Genomic DNA, 13,297 nt, shown 5'->3' with positions numbered 1-13,297 from the left:
ATTTCTTGTCTCCTAAATTACTTTCCTAAATTATTTTTTAGGTTTTGATGTGTTCTTTCTGTTTTACCTTTTCAATGAAAAATGAGTTAAAAAAAGTTACCTATATTGAATAACCTCAAAATGTTTAGTTAACTCAATGAATTTGATGCAAACTCGTTGTGTTGACTAATATTTTTAAGTTGAATCAACTGAAAGTTTGAAGGCAACCAGATTGTAACTGATTGTTACAACTGAAGTTGAAACGACAAAAAGCAACAAATCATTTTTATAGCGAGTGTTCCTCAGCCAGAACTTCTCTGAAACATAGAATGTCCTACTTTGCTCTTTTAACCGAGGATTTATGAGTACGGTGTGTACTTTATAAGAGGAGTAACGGTTTTAAGAACAGAAATATTGATAGGATTTACATCTTGATCTCAGAGCCTTTATTAGGTGTCGTTACCAAACAGGTCAGAGTTTAAGAGAATTGAACAATCAGCTATATGCATATCAGAGAATTGTCCAGGGTTTATATAATAATTGTAAATTCTTATTTAATATATTTTTCTGACAGATGGAGTTGCTACACTCATTACACACCTCACACATAAACTCTTGAGTTTTTATGTGTGCTTGTAGTTATTAGTCTCTGTTGTTTGCAGTCCCGTATGTTTGCTGTGAAGGGCAAAGGCTTTTGTTTATTGCAGAAATGGGAAATGCTGTGGAAAGATTTGTCACTCTGTCACAGTCAAGGTTGGAAGCAAGAACAGAACGAGACACAGCTTACTAACATCGGCAGCGCTGCGCTAATAAGTTTTGCATTTACGATGGACCTTTTTATCAAAAATGTAATCTTTTGTAACTTCTGCAGCGGTCTGAAATAAGTACATTTGCATTTAAACCTGCAAAACTTTGTGGACTTCCAACTATAAAACCATTTTCCACATTTTAACAGCATATTTCACTGCCTTCCTGCAGTTTCTCAGGCTTTCCTATGAAGACCGGTTTGAAGTATTTAAAGAAATGAATGGTAACTGACTCTGACATCAGCAAGACTCAAAAGCACAGACTTATGGGAAGGATTTTGCCTGCGGCGGTTTTGGCTTTGCCGCTCTAACAATGCAGCCCATTAATGGAAGTAAATTATTTTTCCATTACAGATAAGCCTCCATGTGTTCGCCCGACCCACGTCCAGCAGCGGCGCGTGAGCAATTAAAACTTGCTATGACATCTGCCAACCCCGCTGTCTTGTAAAGGATGAGGGTACCACGGTACTGTGGCGCGGTGACCTTCGGTTTACCTCAATACATGTATATAAACTCAAACAGTCGCTATCGGTGAACGGACCGGCAACCTTTTGACATAACAGCAGTAACCTATAACTTTGTTGTTTTTTCACCTCAGGGTTATTAAGTGTGAAACATCAGGGTGAAGTGAGCAGACATGGCTCGCAGGCAAAAAACCCAGATGCAGAAACGTAATGTTGTTTTGCAAACTTTGTTAACTAGAAAAAGTTTAATCGAATGAAGCTTTCCACAGGGCCAAGGCTGAATGCAAATAAACCTTGAGTTGTTGGTAAATGACATTTTTTTCTTCATTAAATATTTGCTCATGTAAGATGTGTTTAACAACGCTGATAACCGAAAGGCCTCCATTGACGTCGATAAGGCAAAACAGAACGAGACATCTCTTAAAATATTTTTCTTTTTATAAAGAGTGACGGGTTTTCAATGCACGTTTCAGTGTTACAAACAATAAAAAATACTATAAATATAATATTTGATAAATCATTTTATATAACATCATAGTTCCTTAAGGTAAATGAAGTGGCCCAAAAAGCATTTGACACACATGAATGTCATTGCATTAGATTACAGAGGTGTCCTAACAACCTATATGTGTTTAAGTAACATTTGGCGTGCGTAAAAGCTTCAACAAAATTGCTAAAGTTGTAATATTTTGTTTATCAAATGCTCACTTAATGTCCCACAGAGTAGTCGTGTCACGTGCTTGTGCTTTCCTGCTCGGAGTCGACAAATCGATTTCTTTGTTCCTATCGGAGGCTTGTGATTAAATGAATTAACCCCATTAGTTATAAAAAGTACTGTCTGAAGTTATTTCAGAAATAACAAAAACTGTCTTGTCTTTTTGGAACAGTTGTGTTTGAATAGAAGTAACAAAGAAGCGCTGGCAGGTTATCTGTAGATCAGAAACCCTGAATTTATTGTTTGACACTTGTGTGTTTTTTTAGCGCGTGAAGGCGGGATGACCCCACAATACACACCTTATGAATCGGAAGAATGTTTGCCCTTCAGTCTTTCCTCCCTGGACAGATCCCGTTAATTGGCTGTTTCCTCATCAGTCTTCTCATTGGATGATGCTTTGGCCAGAGTCCTGCCGTTCTCGCTCTGCCCGACACTGAGGTCATGCTAATGAGGCAGGGAGCAGATCGTCTTTCTGCGTCCTCTCTTAGCACCGCTTCCTAATGTAGAGAGATGCCTGACCAGCTGGCATCCCCGCGTACAACTGCTGCTGATTAGAAAAATGCCTCTTAGACGCGAGCAGATACAGAGATGAAAAACGCGTGTTAATGAGGAAGGAGAAGGCTGAGGATGGAGAGATGAAAGGGAAGAGAAGAGGCGCTTTAAAGAGCCTTTGAGTTTCGTCCATGATTGTCAGGCGGTCTTCTCCTGCAGGCATCGCCGACTGTAGTTTCCCGGCCCCCGAGTTCACAGCATCAGAACGCTGGAAGTGCTTTATGTGATTTTATTATTTTTTGTAATTTTTTTACTTAAAAACCTAATAATTAAGTATAACAAATTGATAACAGATTTTTGATACCTAATGTATTATCTTAAAGGGGTCATATGGTGCGAATATGTGTTTTTCTTTGCCTTTGGTGTGTTATTATAAGTTGCACACGCTTGTTTTAGACACGTACAATTGCAAAAATTAAATTGTCGGAACAAAAAGATGCATTCTATCTAAAAGCGAATGCTCACTCAGACCTCCCTGAAACGCCTCGTGTAACCACACCTCCACAGATGTACATCAGATCATGGTATGATTTGACACAAATAAGGTGGCGTACCTGTCAGTACAATTGCTTTTGAACCTGATGTTCCAAATATGGTTAGAAGGTTAAATTTCTGTCACACGCTTGCAGTATTCGACCAATCATTACGCACTGGTTAACTGTGCAATGAGGTGATGAGGATAATATTCGTTTTAGCCATGTCATGACTCCTTAACATTTTTGAACAAACCCTGAATTAATGACAGATGTCTGGTCCATGTAATGTTTTTTTAAAGAACACAATATTAAAAGTTAATAGGGGTTCTAACCAGCAACCATTCGATTACCAGTCTTTAACAAAACCCATCAAGAATTCAGATGTTTTTACTTAATTATAATTTAAAACTGTAACCATTCATTAGTAATAAGCCACGTTTTGGAGTTTATGTATTAATGTAGTTTCTATTTCAAGATAAAGTGTGTGAGACGTCTGCAGCCAAAAGCATTCAAGTTCTATTGGCTCTCCATTCAATTGTGAAAAGTTTTGAAGGACGCAGTGTCACGATCGTGGTAGTGGAAGAACCCAAGCGCAGGCAGCAGGGATGAAGGGGTTAACAAATAGACTATAATAATAAAACAGGAACAAAACAAACACCCTCGATGGGGAAAACACTATTAAACAAGAAACCAACTGAAAACTAAACACTCAACAAGACTAGCAACACTCAACAGGATTATCAGGAAACATGAACACTCCAACAGGACAGGATACATGAATACATACAACCAACGAGCACAAGACAATAGACAAGAGGGTATTATATAGGGAGACTAACAAAGGGGATAACAATGGGCAGGTGTGGGTAATGCGACACAGGAGGAGAGCTATACTAGAAACTAGAGGGGCAGGGCCGAATGACGAGACAGGAGAGAACGCATATTATGTCCTGATTGACCATAATATGTTCCTCTCCACATAAAACACGTGGGTCTGTCATGATTCTGCCCCTAGACCAGAAAATCAAGACAAGAGCAGGCAGAATCATGACACGCAGACGTCATAAAACAAGATATCAAGGCTGTTTTCTTAACCAAACAGACTCAAAGATTCAATAAATACCTAAATACTTCTGATGACGTCTTGCCATGTTTCTTAAACTCAGATACAGTTCTTCAGTCTGCATGCATGCTGGCCTTCATGAAATAAACGTCAATTACGGTGGCCCACTGGTGCACAACACAACAAAATTTAAGAAGCAAATATAAGTTCACAATGCAATCAAGCTACAATACAAGAGAATGAAGCCAAAACACAATGGATTCGAGTCACAACACCACCGAATCAAGTCACAACACAATGGAAATGCTACCGACCACTTGGATGCACTTTCGGCATGAAAAAAGCTACGTCATGCCAGGTAGGAGATGTGCATTTTACTGGGTGCTGTTTTGGTAGTTTTTGGTAGTCTGTTTTGTTTGTGTAAAGAGGGCTTGCTGCAGAGAGCCGTGAAAGTGACAGGATTTTGGGCACCGCCTCCACGCCGCCAACGAAACCCTCGCATTTTGCTGCTAACCGCATGTCTATGCTTTGCTTCTATTGTGTGTAGTTTTTTTATATGAATTGGAATAATCTAGAGTTTAAACGACTAGGGCTAATATTTTCTTTTAAAAAAATTATTTAATGAGAAATGAAATAAGGACCAATGAAAGGAAAATATATATTTATATTTTTTAATCATTTACTTATTTTATTTGGTAATGCAGAAAAGCAAACAGTTAAGAAGTGCATTAAGAACAAAGTTTTTTCCTTGATTACACCATCTTAAGCTAAATATTGTCAAACAGAACACGGAAAACAATGGATGTGTCCACATTGATTTATAATTGTATACATTATTTAACCCTTGCCTACAGTAAATCTAAAACTAAAAGAGCAAAAAAAACCTGTTAATATCCTTCATTTATATATGACTGATTTTACTCTACATAGCTTGTAAAACAATATAAACATGTTTTATATTTACAACTAACACACCATGGATGCACTGGAAATGTTGAACAGACAAATGCTGGATAAGCTATCATTGGGTTATTATTACATAGTTTTTTTTTTAATTAATAAGCTTTTATTGTAATTATTATATAGATATTTTTAAATGACAAAGATGGCTGTTTACAAGGAATATACATGTTTTATTATTTATAAATACAGAAAAACACAAAGCAACAGGGGCAATTAGAACGAAATGTTTTTCTTCATGTTAAATATGAATTGTATATCAAAAATAAAAGCTATTGTTTACGCTGTGTGTAAGGGTACAGAAGAACAAACAGACTGTTCTAAAGATGCCTAAGCGATCACATTTTGATCAAGCGATCAAGTCTTTTTTTATTATTTTTATTAAAGTCGTTTTCAACTTTAAATCTGCATTTAGATGCAGACGACCCCAAATTCTCCTATCTCAGTTTCAGTTTGCAAGCTCTCGACTTAGCCTGTGCAAAACTGCATCTTATTTTACTTTTACGAGTAAAAACTTTTAAACATCGTTTTCATTTCCAATTTATTTAACCTTTATTATGCATGCATAAACTCTAAAACAATTAACGTATCAAAACACATGTGCATTTAGCTCATCGCGGCTTTATGACTACCAATAAATAGATGAAACAGAAAGTCATTTAATGTGTGCTGTAGTGGTCTGAAGCAATCTTGTGCTCTTTTCTGACTGTCAATGCCTAGAATTGGCTCCGGTTGAAAGAAAAAGTTGTTGACGTTAAGTGTGTTGAGTCAAGTCTTAGAATGTATTGTCCTCTGCATGAACTGCTGTCTGCACTAAACCAAGCATGGAAGTGCCGGATGTGCCCCTAAAAAATATAGAACAATATAAGAACTTTAATGGCCCTAGTCGTCGTGCTGTGACTTTATTCCCTTGTGTTGGGACTTGTTTTCGTTGTGTTGACGCTTGTTACGTTGTGTTGTGAACTTATATTTGCTTTTAAATGTTGTTGCGTTGTGCACCAGTGGGCCACCATAGGAAATAGATGCCTGAAGGCTGCGTTTACTAAAGTGAACTTGATTAAAAGTGGAAGCTGTCTGAAAAAGTTTTCAGAAAGCCGTAAATGTTTCAACCTTGAGAGTGAACTGGAATAACATTAAAAAAACGTTAACAACAACTCAAAACTCGTTTAGTTGCTGTTCCTTTCAACTCAAGAGCTCTGCGCATCTTTGAAGGCGACTGAAACGTTCCTCTTAAGTCTCACCTCTGTTGTCTTTTTTGACAGGTACATGAAGCTTTGAGAGACAGACACGCCTCACATCTGGGTGTTGTGCTGTAACGAAGGATCGATGATAATGGGCTGAAGGCTTGGGACCCAGATGGCTACTGGAGGAATGGCGGAACTGAGCATCTCCTGCTGGTTTACAGCTGTTCCTCATCAACGATTCTCGTCACTTGAAGGCATGTGAATAGCGTTTATGAAAATGGCACCGCAAGCACATGTTGGATAAAAAATCAGAGAAGGTGATTAACCATCGCAACACAACCAGGTTCATCAAAATGTTTCGTCAGTCACCTGCGTTGAGCTGGTCTACTTTACGCTGGCTGTGGTTTGAAGCTAGTAGCCAAATAATTTTTACCATCAGTGAGTAATTGAGTATTTTATAGTTTTAAATTGTTGTTATATGTTAGTGTTTGTTTTAATCAGGCAAAAAAATCAATGAATGACATTGCAGAAAGCTTTTTTTGCCTGGCAACCTCAATACTTCTCTCTGTCTCTCTTTGGCTCTGCGTTTTATCACTCTTCTTCTCTCTTTCTGTCTATCTATCTCACTCTCTCCTTCTATTTTTCATGGGTATCTCAATATTTACAGTGAAAGACAGCACACTCTCTCTGTCGCTGGGTTCAAAAAGGCAGAAATGAGATTCAGCTGTTGTTTCATAGTGTACGTTAACTTGTTTTCTTCTGATGATCGTTTCAGTGTGAACTGATAATAAGGGAAAAGGCGAGAAAGCAACTGACTCGACATATCGGGTCCTAATTGGTTGATGCAAGGAGATGTTACTCTCTAGTGAAGGAGCTGTGACCTTTTGTGCAAGAATGGCCACAGTTTCACAGGTTTGTAACGCAAACCATTCATATGGGCACGAGAGACGTGCGAACTCAATGCAGAAAAGCTTTACAGTGATAATTGGGGGAAAAGCACCAAGTCCTTTTATTAACACAATATAAGCGAGTCAACCGCGTGTGCAAGATTTTGATTGGCTGGGTCTCAAGGACAAAATGCTCAAAAACACATTGTATTCTGGCTTTTGTGAAAAGGGATGAAAAAGCAAGTTGTAAATGCAGAAGTTGCAGCGTTACGCTAGGGGTTAGCAGTGCATTTCTACACGCCGCACACATACAGCGTAAATTTAAAACTTTATTTTTTACTGAAATGTCCTCATTTATTTACCTCGTGTCATTCAAAACATTTAGGAATTTAGATTTAGATATTTTGATAAATGTCCTGGTGGTTTTGTCAATGGGGTTCGGTGTTGTTTGGTTACCAACGTTCTTCAAAATATCATCTTTTGTTTTCTGCAGAAGAAAAAAAGTAATACAGGTTTGAAATTACATGAGCGAATGACGAAAGACCCGGAATCTCTTGAATTCTTCAGATATATGAACACAATGAGGAACTTCTCAAACTATGAACTTATGATCAACAATATCAGCTAGTGTATGAATGTGTTCTGCTTTGAATGTGGCAACCAGATTTGAGAGCTGAATTTTTCATGTGCTTTGCAGTGCATAATGCAAGTGTCTATAAGCTATAGGTGACGAGACGGAATACTTTGTGAAGTTGTCAGTATCTCAGAGAAATGCTGAATTTATTTTATGCCAGGAATGACGGATAAACCGCTCTTTGGATGTATAGACTCGGAAGTGAAATGTGGGGATATTGTTGGATGTTGCTGAGCGTTTGTGAATGAAAAACACATTTTTGGAGTCTGTTTAGAGTTGAGAATTTCATTAGCCTGCTCAGTGTTGTGCTCCTGCTGAATGTCTTTCTGTTGTTCAAGTGCAAATCTTCAAGCGATTATTGCAGGTAAGAAAAACACATTCACACTTTCCTGTTATGAAACAGGGTAGGAGAACCCAATTGCAGGCAGCGAAACGGGGATGAAGGGGTTAACAAGGACTTTAATGACTAATAATAACAGAAAACAAAAACCCACGAGGGGGTAACAAAACAGTAGACAACAACAAACACAATAAACTGATAAACTGACACTCAACAAGAACTTAACTAAACTTAAGTATCTTCTAGGACAAAACTTCTAGGACAATATACAAGGCTTCTTATGACGGCGTAACAAGTACAAGCTAACAAGTACATCCAAGGTACACGTACAACGAACCAGCACAAGACAATAGACAAGAGGGCATTAAATAGGGAGACAGACAAAGGATAATTAACAAGGGTCAGGTGCGGGTACTGAAACACTCAGGGAAGGTTAACGAGGAAACGAGATGGCGGGAAACACTGACGAGACACGAGAAAGCACATGGCATGTCAGAATCAAAACAAAGCCATGTCTTTCTCACACAAAACCTAAGGCTATGCCATGACTCCGCTGCAAGACCAAGAATAAACATGACATGATAGCGGAATCATGACACTTTCCACATTTTGTTGCATATTGTCATCCGTTCATCGTTGTGTCTCTGAAATTTTTCGAAATGTCAGATCTGTTCTTACATTGTCATTTAGCTGTATCCAATTCGACTTACAAATGAGGTACACATTTGTAAAATTCTTCTGTTTTTATCAAGTTTAAGTGAAATTTAGCTTTGTTTATTAAAAAATAGAGACACTGTAAGAGACTATTTCAAATTCTTATTACGAATCAGCATTTCTGATATATTTTGACCAGTCCAGTGGTAGGAGTGACATAAAGTCATCAAACAGCAATTTGAAAGACTGACAGCATGACAAGATACATGGTAATGTGATAAAAGTCCAGGTTATCACATAAAAATGTAACTTATTTCAACCTGTTTCTCCAGTTTTAATTTTCTCCATATAAATGCAAAAATAAACAATATTTTACTTGAAATTTAGTAGAAATGTTGTAAGCAGTTCACAGAATGAAACCAAAAATAATTGATTTACCTAAACACACACCTACAAATAGTAAATTGAAATAGAAAAATGGTCTCCGAAATGTTCTCTCCTTTTACCCGTGGCTGTATATATTTATAACCATGTTAAAACTGTACAGACACATCCAATGAGACCTTTTTTGGTTATGTCTTATCTCACTTTAAACACCAAGTAAGCCAGGACCACCACATAAAAAGAAAAGGCGCCTGACTCCCCTGAAGGCAAAGATAAATTTGGCAGAAATCCGTGTTACACCGGTGAGTCGACACCAAGGGTCATTGGAGAACAGCGGGTATTAATCTATCTATAGAGCTAAAGAGAAACCAGGAAAGAAACATAGGGCTTCAAAAGAAGAGACAAGCTCAGGTTTGGTTGGATTTTCATTGGACAATTGCATTGTGTAAGTCGTTACATTCAGAGACTTCTATTACCGCAAAGACTAGTGTGTATTGTCTTTGTAAAATCCTCTCTCTGAATAAGCGCGGCTCAAACGTCCCAGTGCTGGCCGTCAGCTCCCTGATTGCATAATTCATTCAAAATGAAGACGTTGAATGAAGTGAGAACGTGACAGTGGATGAAAAACGCATAATCGGAGCGTTTGTCCCTGTCTGCAGTTTCACTTGGCGATATGTCTTCTAAGTTGGATTGAACCGGGGAAGAGAGGACTGCTATCGGTGTATTTCTGAGGACGTTGTGTCAGTCTCTGCTTTGAATTGCCCCTCTAATAGATTCCTGATGAACTGAAAATCGAATCGACACGTGGACAGTGTCTATGAATGCATCTGTGCTGGCAGGAGCAATTGCACCTTGCAAAGGCTGGTAATTTCACGGGTTATCTTCTCCTTTGATCCTGCCTGGTTGTCTATATTTGATCTTTTCCCATTACGCCGTGCACAGAGCTGTCTGTTTAATCATGTGCCGGCCTGTTAGGGCGCTATTGAAGAACAGACTGCACTGAATTTATTGAATATATACCAGAGGGCTATTCGAACTCCGGTCCCGGAGGGCCGCTGTCCCGTAGAGTTTAGCTCCATCTTGAATCAAACACCACCTGTCGGTAATTTTAAGGTTATCCCGGAGACCCTGATTGGAAGCTTCAGACGTGTTCGGTCGGTCGCTAGGTTGGAGCTAAACTCATCTAAAAGTACAAAGTTATTTCAAATGATGTGGTTATTTTCTGTTTCACAAAAAAGAGTGGAATGACATAAGGATGAATAAATGATTTTTGGGGTGAACTGTTTCTTTTAGTGCTTTTGTTTTCGATGGCAGGTCTGCTCCCCAGAACACAAAAGCGGGGACATCTACGTATGATGCCAGATGTTGTCACACAGAAGACCTGAAAAGAATTGGCGAAAGACAGAAGAAGTGCCATTCCCGTTCGCATTAAAGCGACAGGGTGGCGATGTATCCGGACCCAGGTGTTTGACACGTGGGAGTAAAAGCACCACTAGCATCTGCTATTTCTTTCCTTTCTTCTTCTGTAGAGAAAATGAAAATATTGGGAGGAAACAGGGATGTGTGATAAATTTGTCTCCCAGGTAGCGAGCACCAGCTGTTCTTTTTTCTCGAGTGCCGCACTTGATAACTCGGCCGCATCTAAACTGATTAGTTCGCTATGAACACTTGTTCGGCACTGCATCGTCCTCGTGAGCGTCAGACTTATTACGGAGGAGAGGAAGATAGAGAAAGCCAGCGGAGACAATGAGCGGCGGGTGCAGATGGTCGCCTGACCTGCCGGAGGCCCGAGCATCCACGGATGAGACGAGTGTTTGTGCTCAGATGCTGTAATTGGTTATTAGAGTCAAACTGCACCCGATGTGGCCGTGTGCTGTCATAAATAAGGAGAGAGAGAATGAGCGAGAAATGAAGATGCCAACTTTGTATGCCTCTCATTATGACAGGTGGATGGATGAATGGATATTGCTCGCTCTGTGGACAACGACTTGGACACAGTAGCAGGAATCTAGAGAAAGTAAGGAAGACGAACAACAACAAAGAGATTCTTGCTGATATTAAGAGAGATAGCAGCCAGTAGGAGAAAAGGCCGGCGTACGACAAGGGGAAACGATTGAGGTGTGGCTGTTAAAAGACATTTACCCTGTTTAACCAGTGTCTGGACAGGACGGATAAATCCAGTCAGGCATTTCGTCAAATTAACTATTAGTAGTTTAGGCTGAATATGACTGTTAAAGGTTTCCTAACATCATGTTTTGTTGAGTTTTATATGTTTGAAGTTCACGGGATGTTGTATGTGTTCACACAATCAACATCATTTCCAAATGTAGTTTTCATAATTTCCTAACCCTCATATATTTTTTTATAAAGATATCCATCACATATAAATGTATTGTTTTTTTAAGGGATACTCCACCTGAGAAACTTTAGACTATGGTTTTCAATGGTGCCCCAGAAATCTCAGTTGCTAACATTCTTCCAAATATCTTTCTATGTTCATCTTTTCCCTTCCCTTTTTTTGATCGGTTTGTTGTAAGTTGGGAGTTGCTAACAAAATGGAGGCAGATTTGCATGTCAGTTTACAGTCTGTTGTGGAGGGCCATTGGACAGTCCGTTTAGTTCGTTGCTTACGTCATGTGGTGAAGAGTTGTTGTTGAGAGGGGGAGAGGAGCTCAATGTTTTCGATTAAAGATTACAAGTGCAAATGACACACAAAAACCAATGTTTTTTTATACTAATCACTGGAACACTGGAAAACATTTTCCTTTTTTATCTCATGGTGACTGAAAATGTGCATCCTTTATAAAGGTAACCAGTCTTCTGAAGCAAAATTGATATGATTACACCATTATTACTTCAAATCTCATTGATTCTTATGTGTCTCGTGACTAGTTTTGATATGACATTTCGTTATGAGGCAATTGAATGCTTTTATGGCTTTCGTTTTGCAAAGTGAGCTCAAATATGAATGCTTCAGACGACGTTTATTAACCTTCAGGAGATGGTAGGATTGCTTTATTGAAGATGAAATGATGTGCTTTTTAGAGCTTTTGTAATCTATATATGTATATAAATTGGACAAATATTTGATTTAAAAACCCTTTGATTTCAACTTAAGAAAAAAGTCATAAATCTGGGACGGCATGAGGGAATGTTCCTTTTTCAGGGAACTAATCCTTAAACTGATGACATGCTGCTCATTGTTCTGCATTTGTATAGAAGTAAAACGTGCGCACAAGACAGGCTGACACGTTTTATTAGACATGCTATTTTCCTTCATGATTTACCACGTCCTCGCACAGATCGCGCTGTGATCTGTTATATTCTTAAGCGAGTCTTCGTAATGAGCAAGATCACCTTGATAGAATTCCTCTTTTACATCCGCGCCGACAGACAGCAATAAACAACACTCGGCTAACCTCATTATACAGTTGCTACCTGCATATATTTTAATTACCTCCCGTCCTGCCAACACACCTACACGTGCTTTGGCAAGCCGGCTACTTGTAAAGGGAAAAAGAGCTCAAGACGATCCCAGAGCAGGTGTAAAATATGGAGCCTGACCCGGGCGATCGTCCCTCAGCCACGCGCCCTTAATTCCTCCGTAAGTTTATCTCCGTAATCTTTCTCCATAAATTCTCTTTGGAATATAAACGTGTTTAGAGGAGAGATTTGGGTTCCCGCTATCTTCCTCTCCAGCAATTAAGTTGTGTCATTAGCTTTTTCACTCCCACAAACAAACTTAAAAGTGAGGGCAATTACCAGTAGCATGCTGTGAGTCCACGCGTGCGTTTCAAGAGGAATGTGTGTGTGTGCCTGATGGAGCTATAACTGAAAATACCAAAATAGCATTTATCTTAACACAGACTGCAGCAGCGAATTAAACAACAACAACACGGGACCTAAGCAGACAGCAAACTCCACCGTTTTGTCCCTCTCTGGATGTCTGGCCTCGACTGAGGCGGGCCGTCCTGCGAACGGAGAGCCATGAGGACAGCTGAGAGGAGTCAACGGTAATGATACCCATATGGTCCCACAGATGCATTAATGAAGCGGAGAGCGTCGCATATACAGAAATGCAAAGAAATATTGAGTGGAAGTACAAATTGAACATGGAAATGGGTAAATATATAAATAAATACCATAATATAAATGATAGCAAATGGGGAATTAAATATTTACTCACACTTGAAGAAAAC

This window comes from Barbatula barbatula (assembly GCF_947034865.1).
Source record: "Barbatula barbatula genome assembly, chromosome: 10".
Classification (NCBI taxonomy): domain Eukaryota; kingdom Metazoa; phylum Chordata; class Actinopteri; order Cypriniformes; family Nemacheilidae; genus Barbatula; species Barbatula barbatula.
This window is presented reverse-complemented; position numbering follows the sequence as displayed.